Raw genomic sequence first — 8,624 nt, 5'->3', positions numbered from 1 at the left:
ACTCACCTCTGTCGTCATGAATTGCTTTGAGAGACTACTCAAGGATCATATCACCTCTACCTTACCTGTCACCCTAGACCCACTTCAATTTGCTTACCGCCCCCAATAAATCCACAGACGATTCAATCGCCATCACACTGCACACTGCCCTATCCCATCTGGACAAGAGGAATACCTATGTAAGACTGCTGTTCATTGACTATAGCTCAGCTTTCAACACCATAGTACCCTCCAAGCTCATCATTAAGCTCGAGGCCCTGGGTCTGAACCCCGCCCTGTGCAACTGGGTCCTGGACTTCCTGATGGGCCGCCCCCAGGTGGTGAAGGTAGGAAACAACATCTCCACTTCGCTGATCATCAACACTGGGGCCCCACAAGGGTGCATGCTCAGCTCCCTCCGGTACTCCCTGTTCACCCATGACTGCGTGGCCAAGCACGGCTCCAACTCAATCATCAAGTTTGCAGACGACACAACAGTAGTAGGCTTGATTACCAACAATGACGAGACCGCCCACAGGGAGGAGGTGAGGGCTCTGGGAGTGTGGTGCCAGGAAAATAACCTCTCACTCAACGTTAACAAAACAAAGGAGATGATCGTGGACTTAAGGAAACAGCAGAGGGTGCACCCCCTTATCCACATAGACAGGACCGTAGTGGAGAAGGTGGAAAGCTTCAAGTTCCTTGGCGTACACATCACTGACAAACTGAAATGGTCCACCCACGCAGACAGTGTGGTGAAGAAGGCGCAACAGAGCCTCTTCAACCTCAGGAGGCTGATGAAATTTGGCTTGGCACCTAAAACCCTCACAAACTTTTACAGATGCACAATTGAGAGCATCCTGTCGGGCTGTATCACCACCTGGTACGGCAATTGCACCACCCGCAACCGCAGGGCTCTCCAGAGGGTGGTGCGGTCTGCCGAACGTATTACCGGGGGGCAAACTACCCACCCTCCAAGACACCTACAGCACCCGATGTCACAAGAAGGCCAAAAAGATCATCAAGGGCATCAACCTGTATGTTTTTCAACCACTGAATATAACTGCGCAAAAGCAACACAGGAACAGAGGTTTGTGAAAATAGCTTAACTCTATATTGTAAAAACCTTAACCCAACACCTAGCAACCTCATCAAGGGGTTTTGATCTCTAGGCGTAAGGTTAACAGCTTGACAGTCGCTGGACCAGGGTTCATGTCCAGGTCGGGGCTAACCTCAGAATTTGCTATAATATAATAAAAAATATATATACAGTTGAAGTCAGAAGTTTACATGCACTTAGGTTGGAGTCATTAAAACTTGTTTTTCAACCACTCCACAAATTTCTTGTTTACATACTATAGTTTTGGCAAGTCAGTTAGGACATCTACTTTGCGCATGACACAAGTCATTTTTCCAACAATTGTTTACAGACAGATTATTTCACTTATAATTCACTGTATCACAATTCCAGTGTGTCAGAAGTTTACATACACTAAGTTGACTGTGCCTTTAAACAGCTTGGAAAATTCCAGATTCCAAATTATGTCATGGCTTTAGAAGCTTCTGATAGGCTAATTGACATCATTTGAGTCAATTGGAGGTGTACCTGTGGATGTATTTCAAGGCCTACCTTCAAACTCAGTGCCTCTTTGCTTGACGTCATGGGAAAATCAAACGAAATCAGCCAAGACCTCAGAAAAAAAGATTGTAGACCTCCACAAGTCTGGTTCATCCTTGGGAGCAATTTCCAAATGCCTGAAGGTACCATGTTCATCTGTACAAACGATTGTACGCAAGTGTAAACACCATGGGACCACGCAGCTGTTATACCGCTCAGGAAGGAGACGCGTTCTGTCTCCTAGAGATGAACGTACTTTGGTGCGAAAAGTGCAAATCAATCCCAGAACAACAGCAAAGGGCCTTGTGAAGATGCTGGAGGAAACAGGTACAAAAGTATCTATATCCACAGTAAAACAAGTCCATATCGACATAACCTGAAAGGCCGCTCAGCAAGGAAGAAGCCACTGCTCCAAAACCGCCATAAAAAAGCCAGACTACGGTTTGCAACTGCACATGGGGACAAAGATCGTACTTTCTGGAGAAATGTCCTCTCGTCTGATGAAACAAAAATATAACTGTTTGGCTATAATGACCATCGTTATGTTTGGAGGAGAAAGGGGGTGGCTTGCAAGCCGAAGAACACCATCCCAACTGTGAAGCACGGTGGTGGCAGCATCATGCTGTGGGGTGCTTTACTGCAGGAGGTACTGGTGCACTTCACAAAATAGATGGCATCATGAGGAAGGAAAATTATGTGGATATATTGACGCAACATCTCAAGACATCAGTCAGGAAGTTAAAGCTTGGTCGCAAATGGGTCTTCCAAATGGAGAATGACTCCAAGCATACTTCCAAAGTTGTGGCAAAATGGCTTAAGGACAACAAAGTCAAGGTATTGGAGTGGCCATCACAAAGCCCTGACCTCAATCCTATAGAAGATTTGTCGGCAGAACTGAAAAAGCATGTGCGAGTAAGGAGGCCTACAAACCTGACTCAGTTACACCAGCTCTGTCAGGAGGAATGGGCCAAAATTCACCCAACTTATTGTGGGAAGCTTGTGGAAGGCTACCCGAAACGTTTGACCCAAGTTAAACAATTTAAAGGCAATGCTACCAAATACTAATTGAGTGTATGTAAACTTCTGACCCACTGGGAATGTGATGAAAGATATAAAAGCTGAAATAAATCATTCTCTCGACTATTATTCTGATATTTCACATTCTTAAAATAAAGTGGTGATCCTAACTGACCTAAGACAGGGAATTTTTACTAGGATTAAATGTCAGGAATTGTGAAAAACTGAGTTTAAATGTATTTGGCTAAGGTGTATGTAAACTTCCGACTTCAACTGTATATCTTTACTGTGTAGTCTACAGGTAATGTACATTCTTTACCTTGCACTTTTCTCTGAACCTCCCTTCACTCTCACACTAGGGAAGGGGTTAATTGAATCGTGACACATATGTATCTGTGGCTTACCCCTGTAATAGTCGCTTTGTGGGCAATGCATTATGTTGCCATTGATGATTGGTTAAGTGATTTAAACTTGCAAGGTGGCCACAAGCCTTGAGGGGTGGGGGTGGAGTGGGGTGGGGAGGACAATGCAAATAGTCCGGGTAGCCATTTGATTAGCTGTTCAGGAGTCTTTTGGCTTGGGGGTAGAAGCTGTTAAGAAGCCTTTTGGACCTAGACTTGGCGCTCCAGTACCGCTTGCCGTGCGGTAGCAGAGAGAACAGTCTATGACTAGGGTGGCTGGAGTCTTTGACAATTTTTAGGGCCTTCCTCTGACACTGCCTGGTATAGAGGTCCTGGATGGCAGGAAGCTTGGCCCCAGTGATGTACTGGGCCGTATGCACTACCCTCTGTAGTGTCTTGCGGTCGCAGGCCGAGCAGTTGCCATACCAGGTGGTGATTCAACCAGTCGGGATGCTCTCGATGGTGCAGCTGTATAACTTTTTGAGGATCTGAGGACCCATGCTAAATCTTTCCAGTCTCCTGAGGGGGAAAAGGCGTTGTCGTGCCCTCTTCACGACTGTCTTGGTGTGTTTGGACCATGGTAGTTTGTTGGTGATGTGGACACCAAGGAACTTGAAGCTCTCAACCTGCTCCACTACAGCCCCGTCAATGAGAATGGGGGCGTGCTCGGTCCTTTTTTTCCTGTAGTCCACAATCATCTCCTTTGTATTGATCACATTGAGGGAGAGTGCTTCATGTGCTTGTTTTGATTACATAAGGTAAAGAAAACTATGTGCGCAAAAAAATGGCAGAAGGCTGTGTGTTGTTATGATTCTGGATGGCCAGATCGCTAGCAACAATGACAAGAAACTGTCATGTGATGAATCTTAAGTGTGTCACATCTCCTCCCGTTGCTACCTCCGGTGCTCTGATTCGCTGGTCTACTGAGCCACCGGTCTGAGCGCACCACCTCGGCATCACCGGAATGGAAACCCAATGCACCCTAATCACCTCCAGCGCACCTGCACCTCTTCATCTCATCACTACCCCTATTTAGCCCTGGACTGTTCTGTAAGATGTTGTGTGTGATTGTTTTGCTTCGTGTCATGTACTCTATCTTTGTTAATTATCTTTGTCATTGTTAGAGTAAACCTTGACCTTGTTAATTCCTGCGTCTGCGTCCTGCCTCTTCGTATCCTCAGTACTCGTCACAAAGTGGCTCGTTTCAGCTCGTTTGATCTTGTTCTTGATACCATGTCTTGTTTTGACTGATGTCACATCTATTCTAATATGGCTAGCTAACCAACAACTGTAACAATGTCTTTGAGAGACAAGTGCTCATTGTGCAACTTTATTTATATTTTCAATATAGTTTACATGTTATTAACAATCTAAGCCTGTCTGTTTTGCCCCATAGTTGCGCACGCATCATTTTTGTTACTAAACAACCAACCCGTCTATAAGCTATGCTTCAGAGAAGGCTTCAGAGAGGGCTCCTTGTTGCTTGAGCATGGGTCCATTTGCAGGAAGTGTCATCTATCAAGGTGTATGGCTGGTGCGTTCGTTTCCACTTTTATCCCATTTTGTGTGACTTGCTCTTTGAAAGTATTTGTACACCTTGATGGAAGTGGAAAAAGTTAAAAATGTTTTAGTTAAGTGAAGCGGTGAAATATAGTCAAAGTTCAATATATTAAAATATCTGGTCTGATTACTTTGATAGACTATATCAACCTTATTACTTTGGACTGTGGTGCAGTTAGATCACATATTTAATCACAAATAACTACTACACTTTTACTCATAAGGAATTAGAAATGTTTTAGGCTATCAGAGAAATATGATAGTGCATCTAGTGGAAGAAGTTTTACTTGAGCGAAGTAGCGAAATATTTTGCTCAAGTAATTTTTACTACCACATTTAACTTGGACTATATTTTGCTACTTCGCTCAAGTAAAACTTTTTAAACTTCTTCAACTACCACAAATATTTTTCAACACTAACAAACGTATAAACTTCTTCCACTAGATGCACCAGCATATTTCTCTCCCCAAATGATAGCCTAAAAAGTGTATAATTCCGTATGAGTAAAAGTGTAGTAGTCTTAGATTACATATTTCATCACAAATAACTACACTAATAACTACACTAATAACTACACTAATAACTACACTAACTGCCCCACAGTGGAGTTTTTGAGTAAGTTTAGAAGTGATCAATATTCAAACTAGGAAATAACCATTTTTTGTCTGGTTCTCTCCCACTCATAAATCAAGCCATCAAGTTGTAGGTGAGTTAATGATAATAATAATAATAATAATAATAATAATAATAATAATAATAATAATAATAATAATAATATTAATAATATGCCATTTAGCAGAGCAATAAACAGGAGCAATAAAGGATTTGTTACAAGGGTAGTGACTCTGCTTTGTTTCATTTATTTAGGCCACAAAGAGAGGGTGCATCAGTGAAAACAGTGCATCACAGGCACATTAAAATGAAAAAGGTTAATCACAGGCACATTAAAATTAAATCAGTGCATCACAGGCACATTAAAATTAAATCAGTGCATCACAGGCGCATCACAGTGAAAACAGTGCTACACAGGCACATTAAAATGAAATCAGTGCATCACAGGCACATTAAAATGAAATCAGTGCATCACAGGCACATTAAAAAGAAATCAGTTCATCACAGGCGCATCAGAATGAAATCAGTGCATCACAGGCGCATCAGAATGAAATCAGTGCATCACAGGGGCATCAGAATGAAATCAGTGCATCACAGTACATGTACTATATGAGAACAAGAGTATTTGCAGAGTTGCTATTTAACACAAGTGGAAGTCCTCCTAACACTAGGTATGCAATTTTCTTGACAAAGTTGCCAACAATCTGACTATTACTCAATCATGTCAAACAAAGGAACAATATAAAGGCTCTCAACTGCACCATAAGCACTTTGAAGGACAAAAGGCTTATACAATTTCAGATCATCAACTTTGACAACTTTGTCATCAACACCATCAAACACAATGAATGCATGGTAATGTTCACTGAAATTATCAGTATGCAACTTGTCCAGCAATAGGTATACAATATTGTCAACCACAATGATCTTAGTTATTTTACAAAGACTGGCATTTCATGCTCCATCTTACTGCAAACTAATAGTCCCTCTCTGTACTCGTGCCATCCATCTTAACCCAGCTGGTAGAGTAAATGGCTTTCTGCATAGTGACCTGAAGTGACACTGCCAACTTCTCACCACCAGTAAAATCCCTCAGGGAAAATGCATTCATCGGTCCATACTCAGTATATCGCAATGGTGATGTCTCCCAGTGATGGCCTATCAAATTTGTGTTTTTTGGCCAGGGACTTAGTAATGTACTTTACGTTTTTGAGGGTGTTCTTAAAGACTTTGTGCTTTGCCTCAAACCTCATGCTCCACATATGTAATAAACGACCGATTTGCCTTGTGCATGCTGGGTATTGTATCATAAAGTGATGTTTGGGTATTATGTTTTTATGTGGGTACAACTGTTTGAAAAGTGTGTGATGTTCAGTTATCAAATGCTTCAGATACACAGTCATGACCTGGCTAAGAAAAGGGGAAAAAACAATGTTGATTATTTGCAGTAAGATGAGTTCTCATTTCCTGGTGGAACAACATCACCCAAAATCAAGGGAACGTTTCTCACAAGACACAGAGTTTGAATAGAATTAAGTGCTATGCTATTTCCAATGATCTCTAGGTTGACTTTAGTTGGACGGTTTTTGCGCTCCAAGTACCCATAGTCAAACGAGTAGATTCTAGAGAGAAGCACATTTCGAAATAAAATTTTCAGAGACATATTCAAACAACAATTTTAACTCCAACTGTGCCACCCCTTCAAGAATGTCATGCATTATGTCCTCAGAAAAATTATTACAAACATGGAAGTGCTGCAAACTGTTTAGTTTAGAATTTTTCTGTACACCATACACAGATGGAACCTGTGGGTCTGATTGCAACTGATTCAAATGCATTTCAAATTGATCTTTACCACGCAAGACAATCTTAGGGTCATCCTCACTGTAAACCGTCCGAGCATTAGACTTTTCTATCAAACAGAACCGGCAAAAGTGATGACCACTGAAGGAGTGTGAAACCAAGGACTGCATGCATCCCCAAATTGTCTCTAGTTATTTGGCAGATAGTGCCATAAACTCTATCAGTTGAAAAAGGCAGATTTACACCATCACTCTCCAGTTTTTTTACATAATTAACTAAGGGCTCTAGAATGGCATCAAAGCCATATTTCTTTAGATCTTGATAATGAAATAATGACACTAAATGAATATTCATCACAGCAGAGTTAAACTTGGGTGGCAGATTCCTGATGACAAAATAAATGGCGCCAATCTTGTGAGCACCACGCTTCGATCCAAGCGGGTTGGCAGGTTCAAAGTCATCATAGTACAATTGGATCTGTAAAGCATTTCTATGTTTTGAGAACAAGGGATGAGTATAAAGTAACTTCCATCACAAAAGTCTTCATAAATGTCTTCCACAGATGTATCCCTAGGTGCGTTTTCCAATAACTTACAGATGAACATCAATGTTTCCAGCATAGGAATATATACAAAAGTGTCTTTCACTGGGACTTGATCATACATGCCTGTTTGTTTACTTCACCTGCTATCATATCTAACTCCCAACACTACTTCTACTGGCTCCACAACACTCCATTTTTGGTTGAAGTACTTTGTTCTCTTGGTTTCTGTGTTAAAACTGGCAAATGGGTTTTCAAAGTTCTCAAAACGATCCTTTACAGTAGATAATATAATAATAATATGCCATTTAGCAGACGCTTTTATCCAAAGCGACTTACAGTCATGCGTGCATACATTTTTGTGTATGGGTGGTCCCGGGGATCGAACCCACTACCTTGGCGTTACAAGCGCCGTGCTCTACCCGTTGAGCTACAGAGGACCACTAGATGTAGAGGGGTTATCCATAGGCATAACTGACAGAACATCTCGTTTAATTTGGGAGTGCAGCCCAGTAGTAAGCTCTTCTAAATCACACACTACTGTTGACACAACACTATTTGCAACACCACTAGCTTGCAACTTGGCAATGAAGGAGGCACACATATCTTTAGCAAGACTGTCAATTCTTCTCAAAATAATCACTTTGAGTGTTATCATGTGGGACACCAATGTCGCCACCCATTTGTGGAGCTTCTGACTGGACTGGAGAATCAGCAACATGAGAGGGCCCTTCTAAGCTTAATTCATCAACTACTTGACCAATATCCTTATGAATACTTTTCAAATGTTTTCTGAAACCTGAGTATGTTGAAAACTGCCGTCTACAACCATCTTGAGCACAGACCAATCTAAACTTGGTGGAGGGATAGAAGCTATGCTCAATTCTCAAATGAGATATCAATGACTGGCTATTTCTGTGCAACGCTTCACAACAAAAGCACCGTAACATACATTTATCTAGTTAAGAAGTTTTGTCCTCAGCTCTATCACGCTAGGGGCCTCTCTTGGTTGCCTACATCAATGTTGTAGATGGTTGCCTGCACAAATGTGTAGAAGTTGACAAGAGCATCATCATACATCAGGTTAAAGACA

The sequence above is a fragment of the Coregonus clupeaformis genome, chromosome 17, assembly GCF_020615455.1.
Source record: "Coregonus clupeaformis isolate EN_2021a chromosome 17, ASM2061545v1, whole genome shotgun sequence".
NCBI classification, from domain to species: Eukaryota; Metazoa; Chordata; class Actinopteri; order Salmoniformes; family Salmonidae; genus Coregonus; species Coregonus clupeaformis.
The sequence above is the reverse complement of the archived record's forward strand: the minus strand, read 5'-3'. Positions refer to the sequence as shown.